This window comes from Entelurus aequoreus, linkage group LG27, assembly GCF_033978785.1.
Source record: "Entelurus aequoreus isolate RoL-2023_Sb linkage group LG27, RoL_Eaeq_v1.1, whole genome shotgun sequence".
In the NCBI taxonomy this organism is placed as follows: domain Eukaryota; kingdom Metazoa; phylum Chordata; class Actinopteri; order Syngnathiformes; family Syngnathidae; genus Entelurus; species Entelurus aequoreus.
Window position 1 is genome coordinate 36,187,078 of NC_084757.1, and position 15,670 is coordinate 36,202,747.

The window sequence follows — 15,670 nt, forward strand, 5'->3', positions numbered from 1 at the left end:
ATGTAAACATAGACAAACCTGAGAAGAACTATTTTCTGCAGGTTTAGTGTTAGGAAATAACGGCTGTGTAACATTAATTTGCCCTCTTATTCTAATTTGATGATGGAAATTATTTTTTGTTATGCAGTAATTATTTAAATATTATGATTATATCGGTCGATATTGATAATTATTGGATTTTTTTGACCTATGGAAAATCAGGAGCAAGAAAATATTTTATTGTAAATGTATATTCTTCTGATTATAATCCCTCAGCTATCAATGAAGAAAGGAAATGTCAACACAAGGAAAACAAACAATGTCAACAAAATAGTAAAATCACATTGAACACTTAAAATGAAGTTGCAAAAATAAAGAATATGTAAGAAATGCTTGATAAAGTGTAAGAAAATAGTGCAAAGTGTGAAAATGTAAACATAGAAACCTGAGAAGAACTATTTTCTGCAGGTTTAGTGCCAGGAAATAACGGCTGTGTAACATTAATTTGCCCTCTTATTCTTATTTAACTGTGGAAATGATTTTTTGTTATGCAGTAATTATTTAAATATTATGATTATATTGGTCAATATTGATAATTATTGATATTTTTTATGCCCTTTGGAAAATAAGGAGCGGGATAATAATCTATATAAAGGAAAGGACATGTCAACACAAGCATGGAAAACAAACAATGTCAACAAAATAGTAAAATGACATTAAACACTTAACAATAAACTCTTAAAATGAAGTTGCAAAAAAAAAAAAAGGTAGATCGTTAGTTTTGACAGCCCTAAAATAAAACGAATATGTCAGTAGTTTGAATTGGACGTTAGCTCGTTAACGGGATTTTGACACTTTCAAGAAGACGTTAAAAGAAATAAAGAGCATTCAACTGGCGTCCAAATAGGAAATTAAAACTAGGGTTTATCATGTGTGCAGTACTCCCGCCACTACGCAGGGGGCGACAGCGAGGCGTGTGTGTCACCGTGCCGCAGCAGTGGGGTGAGTAGAAGAAGACTACTCATTCAACCCTGGGTATTTAAAAAAAGTAACAAATAAATTGCAAAAATGTGACTTTTAACAGCAACTGGACAACAAAGTATGAATATTCTACCGAGTGCTCGAGTCATTGTTTCCTGTCGGACCTTTTAAGCGACGGACACATTGATCCAGACAAGCAGCAACAATGGTAGACATCCGGCGTGTCAACGTGGTCAAACATTCGTAAGTAGATATCATTTGTGAGTAGATATCATTTGTGCGTGAATATATTTAAGTTTTGTCATGAAATTGCTGACTTTGTGATGTCTTCTGTATTCGTGGTTGTGTTGTTTTACGTCTGAGAGTTAACGATCTAACCTTGTTTAATACATGTAGTGCTACATTGGACCAGTAGAGGGCGACAACGCTCATAGTGTTAAGTCACATACATTGTTGGAATGTTGTGTAATGTTGTAGTTTATTGTGTGAATATACAACACTAAACCTTCTATTTCCTTTATGTAACATACTTTATATATTATTTAATGTTTCTATTTTCAGTCTTACAAACCTAAATGAAGGAAGAAATGTAAAAAAATAAAAATATGGAAAGTAATTTCAAAGAAGGAACATCAATCCAACAAAAACTGAAAACAATGAATGTATTGAGAGTGCAGTGTGAAAGGCCAAGTGTTTACTTTTGCAATAAGTAAACACGGTCTCAAAGAAATACTAGAAGAGGCAATTCCTGAAGGAATTGCATGCGAATGTTCCAATGCTGACGTTGAAGTGAAATGCTGACAGAATGGACGTAAGAATGGTTTGAAAGTTGAAGAGTTTGAATTTCCAGGAAAAACGGAATTTGGTGTGGAACTTGGGAAAGTGTTAGTTGGATGAGTGGAATGTGTTGACGTTGGAATGGTTTGAATGGGTTGAAAAATGTGGGAATTGTGGAAGTTTAAAAAATGGCCAATTCATTTTAAATGGGGAAAATGTCCCGGAAAACCTGGAATTCTGAGAATTTTGGAATTTGTCAAGGACAAGCCTGCGATTCCCGAATAAGCTGAACAGTTTGAAGTTGAGGCGGTTTGAATCGGATAAAAAATGTGCGAATAGTGAATGTTTGAAAAATGGATAATTCATTTTGAATGGGGAAAATGTCCCTGAAAACTGGGAATTCTTGGAAATCCGGGAATGTTTTAAAATTGTTGAAGTAGAGCACACAATTTTGAACAGGCTGAAGAGTTTGAAGTTGGAATGGTTTGAATCATATGACAAATCTGGGAATTGTGGAACTTTGAAAAATGTCCCATTCATTTCAATAGGAATTTCATAGAAATTAGGAAATGTCAGGAAAAGCGGTAGTTTATGGAAAATGCTAAAAAATGTGAATGTTCTGAATGAGTTTGAGTGGTTGGTGTTGGAATTTTTCAAATCGGTCGAGAAATGTTGAAGTAGTAAAATTTTTAATGTATTAAGGAATTCCAGGAATTTCGGGAAAACCGGGAATTTTTCCAGTTCAAAAAACAACTTTGTTTTTTGTCCTGATTAAGAGGAATGATTTGACGGTAGAACGGTTGAAGTGGGTTGAAAAATGTGGAAGGACTAGTCGACAGAAAAAAGGGTCAAAAAAAGGTTTGAAAAAAAGGGAATTCCTGGAATTTTTTGAACTTGGAAAAATGATAGTTTGATTTTCCAGGATGAGTGGAATATGTTGAAGGTGGAATGGTTGGAATAGGTTGAAAAATTTGGGAATTGTGGAAGTTTAAAAAATGGACAATTCATTTTGAATGGGGAACATGTTCCAGAAAACTGGGAATTCTTGGAAATCCGGGAATTTTTTTTTAAAAATTGTTGAAGGAGAGCACACAATTTTGAACAGGCTGAATATTTTGAAGTTGAAACGGTTTGAATCGGATGAAAAATGGTGGGAATTGTGGAAGTTTGAAAAATGTCACATTCATTTAAATGGGAATTTCATGGAAATTAGGAAATTTCAGGAAAGCGGTAATTTATGGAAAATGCAAAAAAATTTGAATGAGCTTGAATGGTTGGTGTTGGAATTTTGCAAATTGGTTGAGAAATGTTGAAGTAGTAACATTTTTAATGTATTAAGGAATTCCAAGAATGTCAGGAAACCGGGAATTTTTCCAGTTAAAAAAAACCTTTTTGTTTTTTGTCCTGACTAAGAGGAATGTTTGGATGGTGGAACGGTTGAAGTGGCTTGAAAAATGTGGAAGGAGTAGTTGACAGAGAAAAGGGTAAAAAAAGGGTTTGAAAAAAAGGGAATTCCTGGAATTTTTTTGAACTTGGAAAAATTATAGTTTGAATTTCCAGGATGAGTGGAATGTGTTGAAGGTGGAATGGTTTGAATAGGTTGAAAAATGTGGAATTGTGGAAGTTTAAAAAATGGACAATTAATTTTGAATGGGGAACATGTTCTTGAAAACAGGGAATTCTTGGAAATCCGGGAATTTTTTTTTTAATTGTCAAAGTAGAGCACACAATTTTGAACATGCTAAATATTTTGAAGTTGGAATGGTTTGAATCGGATGAAAAATGTGGGAATTGTGGAAGTTTGAAAAATGTCACCTTCATATGGGAATTTCATGGAAATTAGGAAATTTCAGGAAAAGCGAGAATTTATGGAAAATGCTAAAAAACAACTTAGTTTTTTGTCCTGACTATTAGGAATGTTTGGATGGTGGAACGGTTGAAGTGGGTTGAAAAATGTGGAAGGAGTACTTGACAGAAAAAAGGGTCAAAAAAGGGTTTGATAAAAAGGGAATTTTTGGAATTCCTGGAATTTATTTGAACTTACAAAAATTATAGTTTGAATTTCCAGGATGAGAAGAATATGTTGAAGGTAGAATGGTTTGAATAGGTTGAAAAATGTGGGAATTGTGGAAGTTTAAAAAATGGATAGTTAATTTTGAATGGCGAATATGTCCCTGAAAACTGGGAATCCTGGGAAATCCGGGAATTTTTTTTAAATTGTTGAACTTGAACACAATTTTGAACAGGCTGAATATTTTGACGTTGAAACAGTTTGAATCGGATGAAAAATGGGGGAATTGTGGAACTTTGAAAAATGTCCCATACATTTAAATGGGAATTTCATGGAAACTTGGGAATTTCGGGAAAAGCTAAAAAAATGTAAATGTTCTGAATGAGCTTGAATGGTTGGTGTTGGAATTTTTCAAATCGGCAGAGAAATGTTGAAGTAGTAACATGTTGAATTGAGAAATGGTACTACGGAATGTCGGGAATTTCGGGAAAAAAATTGAATTTTTCCAGTTAAAAAAACAACTTAGATTTTTGTCCTGATTAAGAGGAATGTTTGGATGGTGGAAGGGATTCTGGGAATTCCTGGAATTTTTTTTGAACTTGGAAAAATGATAGTTTGAATTTCCAGGACGAGTAGAATATGTTGAAGGTGGAATGGTTTGAATAGGTTGACACATGTGGAAATGGTGGAAGTTTAAAAAATGGACAATTCATTTTGAATGGGGAACATGTTCCTGAAAACTGGGAATTTTTGGAAATCAGGGATTTTTAAAATTTTTTTTAAAGTAGAGCACGCAATTTTGAACAGGCTGAATATTTTGAAGTTGAAACGGTTTGAATCGGATGAAAAATGTGGGAATTGTGGAACTTAAAAAAAAGTCCCATTCATTTAAATGGGAATTTCATGGAAACTTGGGAATTTCGGGAAAAGCGGGACATTTTTTTTAAATGCTAAAAAAATGTAAATGTTCTGAATAAGCTTGAATGGTTGGTGTTGGAATTTTTCAAATCGGCAGAGAAATATTGAAGTAGTAACATGTTGAATTGAGAAATGGTACTACGGAATTTCGGGAAAAAACGGGAATTTTTCCAGTTCAAAATACAACTTAGATTTTTGTCCTGATTAAGAGGAATGTTTTGACGGTGGAACGGTTGAAGTGGGTTGAAAAATGTGGAAGGAGTAGTCGCCAGAAAAAAGGGTTTGAAAAAGGGGAATTCCTGAAATTTTCTTGAACTTGGAAAAGTGAATAGTTTGAATTTCCAGGATGAGTAGAATATGTTGAAGGTGGAATGTTTTAAATCGGTTGAAAAATGTGGAAATGGTTGAAGTTTGAAAAATGGCCAATTCATTTTGAATGGGGAAAATGTCCCGGAAAACCTGGAATTCTGGGAATTTTGGAATTTGTCAAGGACAAGCCTGCGATTCCCGAATAAGCTGAACAGTTTGAAGTTGAAACGGTTTGAATCGGATAAAAAATGTGCGAATAGTGGATGTTTGAAAAATGGATAATTCATTTTGAGTGGGGAAAATGTCCCTGAAAACTGGGAATTCTTGGAAATCCGGGATTTTTTTTTTAAATTGTCAAAGTATAGCACAAAATTTTGAACATGCTAAATATTTTGAAGTTGGAATGGTTTGAATCGGATGAAAAATTTGGGAATTGTGGAAGTTTGAAAAATGTCCCATTCATTTCAATGGGAATTTCATGGAAACTTGGGAATTTCGGGAAAAGCGGGAACATTTTTTTAATGCTAAAAAAATTTAAATGTTCTGAATAAGCTTGAATGGTTGGTGTTGGAATTTTTCAAATTGGTCGAGAAATGTTGAAGTAGTAACATTTTTAATTGAGAAATGGTACTGCGGAATTTCGGGGGAAAAAAGGGAATTTTTCCAGTTAAAAAAACAACTTAGATTTTTGTCCTGATTAAGAGGAATGTTTTGACGGTGGAACGGTTGAAGTGGAAATAATGAGCATAGTTTAGGTATTAAATTTAAAGCATTAGATTAGCTAGCTAGCTAGTTAGCCAGATTTTGGCACATGTTTACAATTATAAAACATTTCAAAAGAAATAATGAGCATAGTTTAGGTATTAAATTTAAAGCATTAGAGTAGCTAGCTAACTATTTAGCCGGATTTCGGCACTTGTTTACAATAAAAAAAAAAAACATTTTAAAAGAAATAATGAGCATAGTGTAGGTATTACATTTAAAGCATTACAGTAGCTAGCTAACTATTTAGCCGTATTTTGGCACCTGTTTACAATTTAAAAAAAAACATTTTAAAAGAAATAATGAGCATAGTTTAGGTATTAAATTTAAAGCATTAAAGTAGCTAGCTAACTATCTAGACAGATTTTAGCACTTATTTACAATTAAAAAAACATTTTAAAAGAAATAATGAGCGTAGACAAGCTCGAATTTAGCGTTAAAGTAGCGAGCTAGCTAACTTGCCGGATTTTGGCACTTTCAAGAATATTTAAAAATAAATATACATGAATATATTATTGTGATAATTTTTTTGTGATTAATCACATTAGTTAGCTTGTTGTTTTTGACAGCTGTAAAATGAAACAAAACATGCTAGTAGTTAGAATTGAAAGTTAGAATAGCTAGCTAGCTAGTTAACCGGATTTTGGCACTTGTTTACAATTAAAAAAACATTTTAAAAGAAATAATGAGCATAGTTTAGGTATTAAATTTAAAGCATTAGAGTACCTAGCTAACTATTTAGCCGGATTTTGGCACTTGTTTACAATTAAAAAAACATTTTAAAAGAAATAATGAGCATAGTTTAGGTATTAAATTTAAAGCATTAGAGTAGCTAGCTAGCCAGATTTTGGCACTTGTTTACAATTTAAAAAAATATTTTAAAAGAAATAATGAGAATGAACAAGCTTAAATTTAAAGCATTAGAGTAGCTAGCTAACTATTTAGCCGGATGTTGGCACTTGTGTACAATTAAAATAACATTTTAAAAGAAATAATAAGCGTAGACAAGCTTGAATTTAGCGTTAGAGTAGCTAGCTAGCTAACTCGCTAGCTAACTCGCCGGATTTTGGCACTTTCAAGAATATTTAAAAATAAATATACATGATTATAGTATTGTGATAATTTTTTTGTGATTAATCACATTAGTTAGCTTGTTGTTTTTGACAGCTGTAAAATGAAACAAAACATGCTAGTAGTTTGAATTAAAAGTTAGAATAGCTAGCTAGCTAGTTAACCGTTAATTGTTTACAATTAAAAAAACATTTTAAAAGAAATAATGAGCATAGTTTAGGTATTAAATTTAAAGCATTAGAGTAGCTAGCTAACTATCTAGCCGGATTTTGGCACTCGTTTACAATTAAAAAAACATTTTAAAAGAAATAATGAGCATAGTTTAGGTATTAAATTTAAAGCATTAGAGTAGCTAGCTAGCTAGTTAGCCAGATTTTGGCACTTGTTTACAATTAATAAAAATTTTTAAAAGAAATAATGAGCATAGTTTAGGTATTAAATTCAAAGCATTAGAGTAGCTAGCTAACTATTTAGCCGGATCTCGGCCCTTTTTTACAATTCAAAAAACATTTTAAAAGAAATAATGAGCATAAACAAGCTTAAATTTAAAGCATTAGAGTAGCTAGCTAACTATCTAGCCGGATTTTGGCACTTGTTTACAATTTAAAAAATTTTTTTTTAAAAGAAATAATGAGCATAGTGTAGGTATTAAATTTAAAGCATTAAAGTAGCTAGCTAACTATTTAGCCGGATTTTGGCACTTGTTTACAATCAAAAAAACATTTCAAAAGAAATAATGAACATAGTTTAGGTATTAAATTCAAAGCATTAGAGTAGCTAGCTAACTATTTAGCCGGATTTCGGCCCTTTTTTACAATTCGAAAAACATTTTAAAAGAAATAATGAGTGTAAACAAGCTTAAATTTAATGTATTAGAGTAGCTAGCTAACTATTTAGCCAGATTTTGGCACTTGTTTACAATTAAAAAAACATTTTAAAAGAAATAATGAGCATAAACAAGCTTAAATTTAAAGCATTAGAGTAGCTAGCTAACTATCTAGCCGAATTTTGGCACTTGTTTACAATTAAAAAAACATTTTATATCAAAAAAAGGGCATAGACAAGCTTAAATTTAAAGCATTAGAGTAGCTAGTTATCTATCTAGCCGGATTTTGGCACTTGTGTACAATTAAAATACAATTTTAAAAGAAATAATGAGCATAAACAAGCTTGAATTTAAAGTATTAGAGTAGCTAGCTAACTATTTAGCCGGATTTTGGCACTTGTTTACAATTAAAAAAACATTTTAAAAGAAATAATGAGCATAAACAAGCTTAAATTTAAAGCATTAGAGTAGCTAGCTAACTATCTAGCCGGATTTTGGCACTTGTTTACAATTAAAAAAAAAACATTTTAAAAGAAATAATGAGCATAGTGTAGGTATTAAATTTAAAGCATTAAAGTAGCTAGCTAACTATTTAGCCGGATTTTGGCACTTGTTTACAATTAATAAAATTTTTTAAAAGAAATATTGAGCATAGTTTAGGTATTAAATTCAAAGCATTAGAGTAGCTAGCTAACTATTTAGCCGGATCTCGGCCCTTTTTTACAATTCAAAAAACATTTTAAAAGAAATAATGAGCATAAACAAGCTTAAATTTAAAGCATTAGAGTAGCTAGCTAACTATCTAGCCGGATTTTGGCACTTGTTTACAATTTAAAAATTTTTTTTTTAAAAGAAATAATGAGCATAGTGTAGGTATTAAATTTAAAGCATTAAAGTAGCTAGCTAACTATTTAGCCGGATTTTGGCACTTGTTTACAATCAAAAAAACATTTCAAAAGAAATAATGAACATAGTTTAGGTATTAAATTCAAAGCATTAGAGTAGCTAGCTAACTATTTAGCCGGATTTCGGCCCTTTTTTACAATTCAAAAAACATTTTAAAAGAAATAATGAGTATAAACAAGCTTAAATTTAATGTATTAGAGTAGCTAGCTAACTATTTAGCCAGATTTTGGCACTTGTTTACAATTAAAAAAACATTTTAAAAGAAATAATGAGCATAAACAAGCTTAAATTTAAAGCATTAGAGTAGCTAGCTAACTATCTAGCCGAATTTTGGCACTTGTTTACAATTAAAAAAAACATTTTATATCAAAAAAAGGGCATAGACAAGCTTAAATTTAAAGCATTAGAGTAGCTAGTTATCTATCTAGCCGGATTTTGGCACTTGTGTACAATTAAAATACAATTTTAAAAGAAATAATGAGCATAAACAAGCTTGAATTTAAAGTATTAGAGTAGCTAGCTAACTATTTAGCCGGATTTTGGCACTTGTTTACAATTAAAAAAACATTTTAAAAGAAATAATGAGCATAAACAAGCTTAAATTTAAAGCATTAGAGTAGCTAGCTAACTATCTAGCCGGATTTTGGCACTTGTTTACAATTTAAAAAAAAACATTTTAAAAGAAATAATGAGCATAGTGTAGGTATTAAATTTAAAGCATTAAAGTAGCTAGCTAACTATTTAGCCGGATTTTGGCACTTGTTTACAATCAAAAAAACATTTCAAAAGAAATAATGAACATAGTTTAGGTATTAAATTCAAAGCATTAGAGTAGCTAGCTACCTATTTAGCCGGATTTCGGCCCTTTTTTACAATTCAAAAAACATTTTAAAAGAAATAATGAGTATAAACAAGCTTAAATTTAAAGTATTAGAGTAGCTAGGTAACTATTTAGCCAGATTTTGGCACTTGTTTACAATTAAAAAAACATTTCAAAAGAAATAATGAGCATAGTTTAGGTATTAAATTCAAAGCATTAGAGTAGCTAGCTAACTATCTAGCCGAATTTTGGCACTTGTTTACAATTAAAAAAACATTTTATAATAAAAAATGGGCATAGACAAGCTTGAATGTAAAGCATTAGAGTAGCTAGTTAACTATTTAGCTGGATTTTGGCACTTGTTTACAATTATAAAACATTTTAAAATAAATAATGAGCATAGTTTAGGTATTAAATTTAAAGCATTAGAGTATCTAGCTAACTATCTAGCCGGATTTTGGCTCTTGTTTACAATTAAAAAAACATTTTAAAAGAAACAATGAGCATAGACAAGCTTGAATTTAAAGCATTAGAGTAGCTAGCTAACTATTTAGCCGGATTTTGGCTCTTGTTTACAATTAAAGAAACATTTCAATAGAAATAATGAGCATAGACAAGCTTGGACTTAGTGTTAGCGTAGCTGGCTAAGTAGCTAGCCATATTTTGTCAAGGTGTCATGTTCCTGGGTGACGACTTGTAGTCGTGGCATCCTAAAGAAAAGAGAAGCGGAGTGACGGCACACGGAACGAGGAGGAACTGTTTGGAATTAAGCATTCATGGAAGCGCCCCCCCGAAAAAAAAAAAAAACCCCGGGGAATATGACTTCCCGGGTCTTAATCTCGGGGCGCCGGCTAAGCCGCTGACAGGTCCCCCACCTGGACAAGCTTGGACAATGTGGCGTTTCTTGTGGGAACATTGGCTAATCAGAGGCACCTGCACTATCTGCAGCAGGTTTGGCTCCAGCTCACTTTCATGCTTGTCTCTTATTCATCTTCTTCCCTCCTACAGGCTGCGAGGATGCTTGACGTAAGTACAGCCAATCTGGTAAATAGGAGTCTGTCATATTACGCCCCTGAGGGAACATTCTCCTCATAATATCATAAGCTGCTTAGCGCTGTGCTTCTATTTAAGGCATACATATTAATAGCTATAAGGAAGCCATATTTCAACTCTTCTCTCCCAATCACTCCGTGCTGTTCCACGCTGCTAATAACTTCACACCGGACCACCTAATCCCCCCGCCTGGACGATAACGGCTCGCCCTGGCGGGGGAGGGACTCCGGATCACAGGACAAGGTGCCAAAGGAAAGGTTTTTAGTCGTCGGCGGAAAAAAAAAAAAAACCCGTTCTTTTTTTTTCTCCCTTCTGTGGTGATCCCGGCGAGGCCTCCGCGTCGTAAAAAAATAATAATTCAAATTGCAATGTCAACAAAAATACCAATGAAATAGTAGTTATACAAATTGCGTCGTCAAAAAAAACAAAAAACTAATTGTAGTTATTCAAATTGCATCGGCGAAAAATAAAGAAATAAAAAATGTAGTTATTCAAATTGTGTCGTCCCAAAACAATTGTAGTTATTCAAATTGCATCGTCCAAAAATAAATAAATTGGAGTTATTCAAATTGCATCGTCCAAAAAATGTATAAATTGTAGTTTTTCAAAAAAAAATTTAGTTATTCAAATTGCACCGTCCAAAAAACTCCAAAAAATGTTAGTTATTTAAATTGCATTGTCAAAAAATAAATAAATAAAACATTTAGTTATTCAAATTGCATCTTCAAAAAATAAAGAAATAAAAAATTTAGTTATTCAAATTGTATCGTCCAAAAAAATGGCATCTTCCAAAAAAAAAGAAGTTATTCAAATTGTATCGTCCCAAAAAAATTGTAGTTATTCAAATTGCATCGTCCAAAAATAAATAAATTGGAGTTATTCAAATTGCATCGTCCAAAAAATGTATAAAATGTAGTTTTTAAAAAAAAATTTTAGTTATTCAAATTGCATCGTCCAAAAAACTCAAAAAATTGTTAGTTATTTAAATTGCATTGTCAAAAAATAAATAAATAAACATTTAGTTATTCAAATTGCATCTTCAAAAAAAAAAAAAGTAGTTATTCAAATTGTATTGTCCAAAAAAAGTTGTAGTTATTCAAATTGCATTGTCAAAAAAAAAATGTAGCTATTGAAATTGCATCTTCAAAAAAAAAGTAGTTATTCAAATTGTATTGTCAAAAAAAATTGTAGTTATTCAAATTGCATCGTCAACAAAAAAAGTATGTTATTGAAATTGCATCATCAAAATTTTTTTTTTGTAGTTATTGAAATTGCATCGTCAAAATTTTTTTATTTGTAGTTATTCAAATTGCATCGTCAAAAAAAAAAATAAAAAAATTTGTAGTTATTCAAATTGCATCGTCCAAAAAAAAATTAATTGGAATTATTCAAATTGCATGGTGAAATTTTTTTATAAATTGTAGTTTTTCAAAAAAAATTTAGTTATTCAAATTGCATCGTCCAAAAAACTCCAAAAAATGTTAGTTATTTAAATTGCATTGTCAAAAAATAAATAAATAAAACATTTAGTTATTGAAATTGCATCTTCAAAAAAAAAAAAAGTAGTTATTCAAATTGTATTGTCCAAAAAAAGCTGTAGTTATTCAAATTGCATCGTCAAAAAAAAAATGTAGTTATTGAAATTGCATCTTCAAAAAAAAAAGAAGTAGTTATTCAAATTGTATTGTCAAAAAAAATTGTAGTTATTCAAATTGCATCGTCAAAAAAAAAAGTATGTTATTGAAATTGCATCATCAAAAACATTTTTTTTGTAGTTATTCAAATTGCATCGTCCAAAAAAAAATGTTGTTATTCAAATTGCATCGTCCAAAAAAAAGTATGTTATTGAAATTGCATCGTCAAAATTTTTTTATTTGTGGTTATTCAAATTGCATCGTCAAAAAAAACACAAAAACAATTGTAGTTATTCAAATTGCATCGTCCAAAATTTTTTTTATTGGAGTTATTCAAATTGCATCGTCAAATTTTTTTTATAAATTGTAGTTTTTCCCAAAAAATTTTAGTTATTCAAATTGCATCGTCCAAAAAACTCCAAAAATGTTTAGTTATTTAAATTGCATTGTCAAAAAATAAATAAATAAAAAATGTAGTTATTCAAATTGCATCTTCAAAAAAAAAAAAGTAGTTATTCAAATTGTATTGTCAAAAAAAAATTGTAGTTATTCAAATTGCATCGTCAAAAAAACTCCCAAAAATTGTAGTTATTTAAATTGCATTGTCAAAAAATAAATAAATAAAAAATGTAGTTATTCAAATTGCATCTTCAAAAAAAAAAAGTAGTTATTCAAATTGTATTGTCCAAAAAAAGTTGTAGTTATTCAAATTGCATCGTCAAAAAAAAATGTAGTTATTGAAATTGCATTTTCAAAAAAAAAATTGTTATTCAAATTGTATTGTCAAAAAAAATTGTAGTTATTCAAATTGCATCGTCAACAAAAAAAGTATGTTATTGAAATTGCATCATCAAAAATTTTTTTGTAGTTATTGAAATTGCATCGTCAAAAAAAAATTATTTGTAGTTATTCAAATTGCATCGTCAACAAAAAAGTATGTTATTGAAATTGCATCATCAAAAATTATTTTTTGTAGTTATTGAAATTGCATCGTCAAAAAAAAATTATTTGTAGTTATTCAAATTGCATCGTCAAAAAATAAATAAAAAAAATTTGTAGTTATTCAAATTGCATCGTCCAAAAAAAAATTAATTGGAGTTATTCAAATTGCATCGTCAAATTTTTTTATAAATTGTAGTTTTTCCCAAAAAATTTTAGTTATTCAAATTGCATCGTCCAAAAAACTCCCAAAAATTGTAGTTATTTAAATTGCATTGTCAAAAAATAAATAAATAAAAATTGTAGTTATTCAAATTGCATCGTCAACAAAAAAAGTATGTTATTGAAATTGCATCATCAAAAATTTTTTTTTGTAGTTATTGAAATTGCATCGTCAAAAAAAAGTTATTTGTAGTTATTCAAATTGCATCGTCAAAATTTTTTTTTTTTAAATTTGTAGTTATTCAAATTGCATCGTCAACAAAAAAAGTATGTTATTGAAATTGCATCATCAAAATTTTTTTTTTGTAGTTATTGAAATTGCATCGTCAAAAAAAAATTATTTGTAGTTATTCAAATTGCATCGTCAAAAAAATAAATAAAAAAATTTGTAGTTATTCAAATTGCATCGTCCAAAAAAAAATTAATTGGAGTTATTCAAATTGCATCGACTAATTTTTTACAAATTGTAGTTTTTCCCAAAAAATTTTAGTTATTCAAATTGCATCGTCCAAAAAACTCCCAAAAATTGTAGTTATTTAAATTGCATTGTCAAAAAATAAATAAATAAAAAATTTAGTTATTGAAATTGCATCTTCAAAAAAAAAAAAAGTAGTTATTTAAATTGTATTGTCAAAAAAAAATTGTAGTTATTCAAATTTCATCGTCAAAAAAAAAATGTAGTTATTGAAATTGCATCTTCAAAATAAAAAGTAGTTATTCAAATTGTATTGTCAAAAAAAATTGTAGTTATTCAAATTGCATCGTCAACAAAAAAAGGATGTTATTGAAATTGCATCATCAAAACATTTTTTTTGTAGTTATTGAAATTGCATCGTCAAAAAAAATTATTTGTAGTTATTCAAATTGAATCGTCAAAAAAAAATAAAAAAAAATTTGTAGTTATTCAAATTGCATCGTCAACAAAAAAAGTATGTTATTGAAATTGCATCATCAAAATTTTTTTTTTGTAGTTATTGAAATTGCATCGTCAAAAAAAAATTATTTGTAGTTATTCAAATTGCATCGTCAAAAAAATAAATACAAAAATTTGTAGTTATTCAAATTGCATCGTCCAAAATTTTTTTTATTAGAGTTATTCAAATTGCATCGTCAAATTTTTTTATAAATTGTAGTTTTTCCCAAAAAATTTTAGTTATTCAAATTGCATCGTCCAAAAAACTCCCCAAAATTGTAGTTATTTAAATTGCATTGTCAAAAAATAAATAAATAAAAAATGTAGTTATTCAAATTGCATCTTCAAAAAACAAAAATTTGTAGTTATTGAAATTGCATTGTCCAAAAAAAATGTAGTTATTCAAATTGCATCGTCCAAAAAAAGGATGTTATTGAAATTGCATCGTCAAAAAAAAACAAAAAACATTTTAGTTATTCAAATTGCATTGTCCCAAAAAATTGCATCTTCAAAAAAAAAATTTTGTTACTCAAATTGTATCATCCCCAAAAAATTTTAGTTATTCAAATTGCATCATCCAAAAAAAACCAAATTGGAGTTATTCAATTGCATCGTCAACATTTTTTATAAATTGTAGTTTAAAAAAAAAAATGGAGTTATTCAAATTGTATCGTCCAAAAAAAACCAAAAATTGTAGTTATTCAAATTGCATTGTCAAAAAAAAAAAATTGGAGTTATTCAATTGCATCGTCAAAATTTTTTATAAATTGTAGTTTAAAAAAAAAAAATGGAGTTATTCAAATTGCATCGTCCAAAAAAAACCAAAAAATTGTAGTTATTCAAATTGCATTGTCAAAAAAAACAACCACATTTTAGTTATTCAAATTGCATTGTCCAAAAATAAATAAATAAATAAAAAATTTAGTTTTTCAAATTGCATCTTCAAAAAAAAATAAAAAAATTAGTTATTCAAATTGTATTGTCAAAAAATTTTTAGTTATTCAAATTGCATCGTCAAAAAAGAAAAATTGTAGTTATTCAAATTGCATCGTCCAAAAAAAAATAAAAAATTGTAGTTATACAAATTGCATCGACAAACAAAAATAAAAAATTGGAGTTATTCAAATTGCATTGTCCAAAAAATAAAAATGGTATTTATTCTAATTGCATTGTCCAAAAAAATTATAAAAATGTAGTTATTCAAATTGCATCGTCCCAAAAAAATTGTAGTTATTCAAATTGCATTGTCAAATATAATATTAATAATTGTAGTTATTCAAATTGCATCGTCAAAAAAATTAAATAAAAAATTACAAAAACATTTTTGTTGTTCAAATTGCATTGTCAAAAAACTAAAACAAATTGTAGTTATTCAAATTGCATCGTCAAAAAAAAATTACAAAAATTGTAGTTATTCAAATTGCATCGTCAAAAAAAAATTACAAAAATTGTAGTTATTCAAATTGCATCATCCAAAAAATTTAAATAAAAAATTACAAAAACATTTTTGTTATTCAAATTGCATTGTCGAAAAACTAAAACAAATTGT

General features: G+C 29.1%; 1 long non-coding RNA gene across 1 annotated transcript in view; it reads left to right on the plus strand.

The window, feature by feature from the left end:
• Positions 1-934: 934 nt before the first annotated feature.
• Positions 935-15,670, plus strand: part of LOC133644281 (uncharacterized) — a 117,630-nt gene continuing 102,894 nt past the window's right edge. The window contains exons 1-2 of the long non-coding RNA XR_009824749.1: positions 935-981; positions 1,064-1,203. This is a non-coding gene — a long non-coding RNA (uncharacterized LOC133644281). The remainder of the gene's footprint in view (positions 982-1,063; positions 1,204-15,670) is intronic.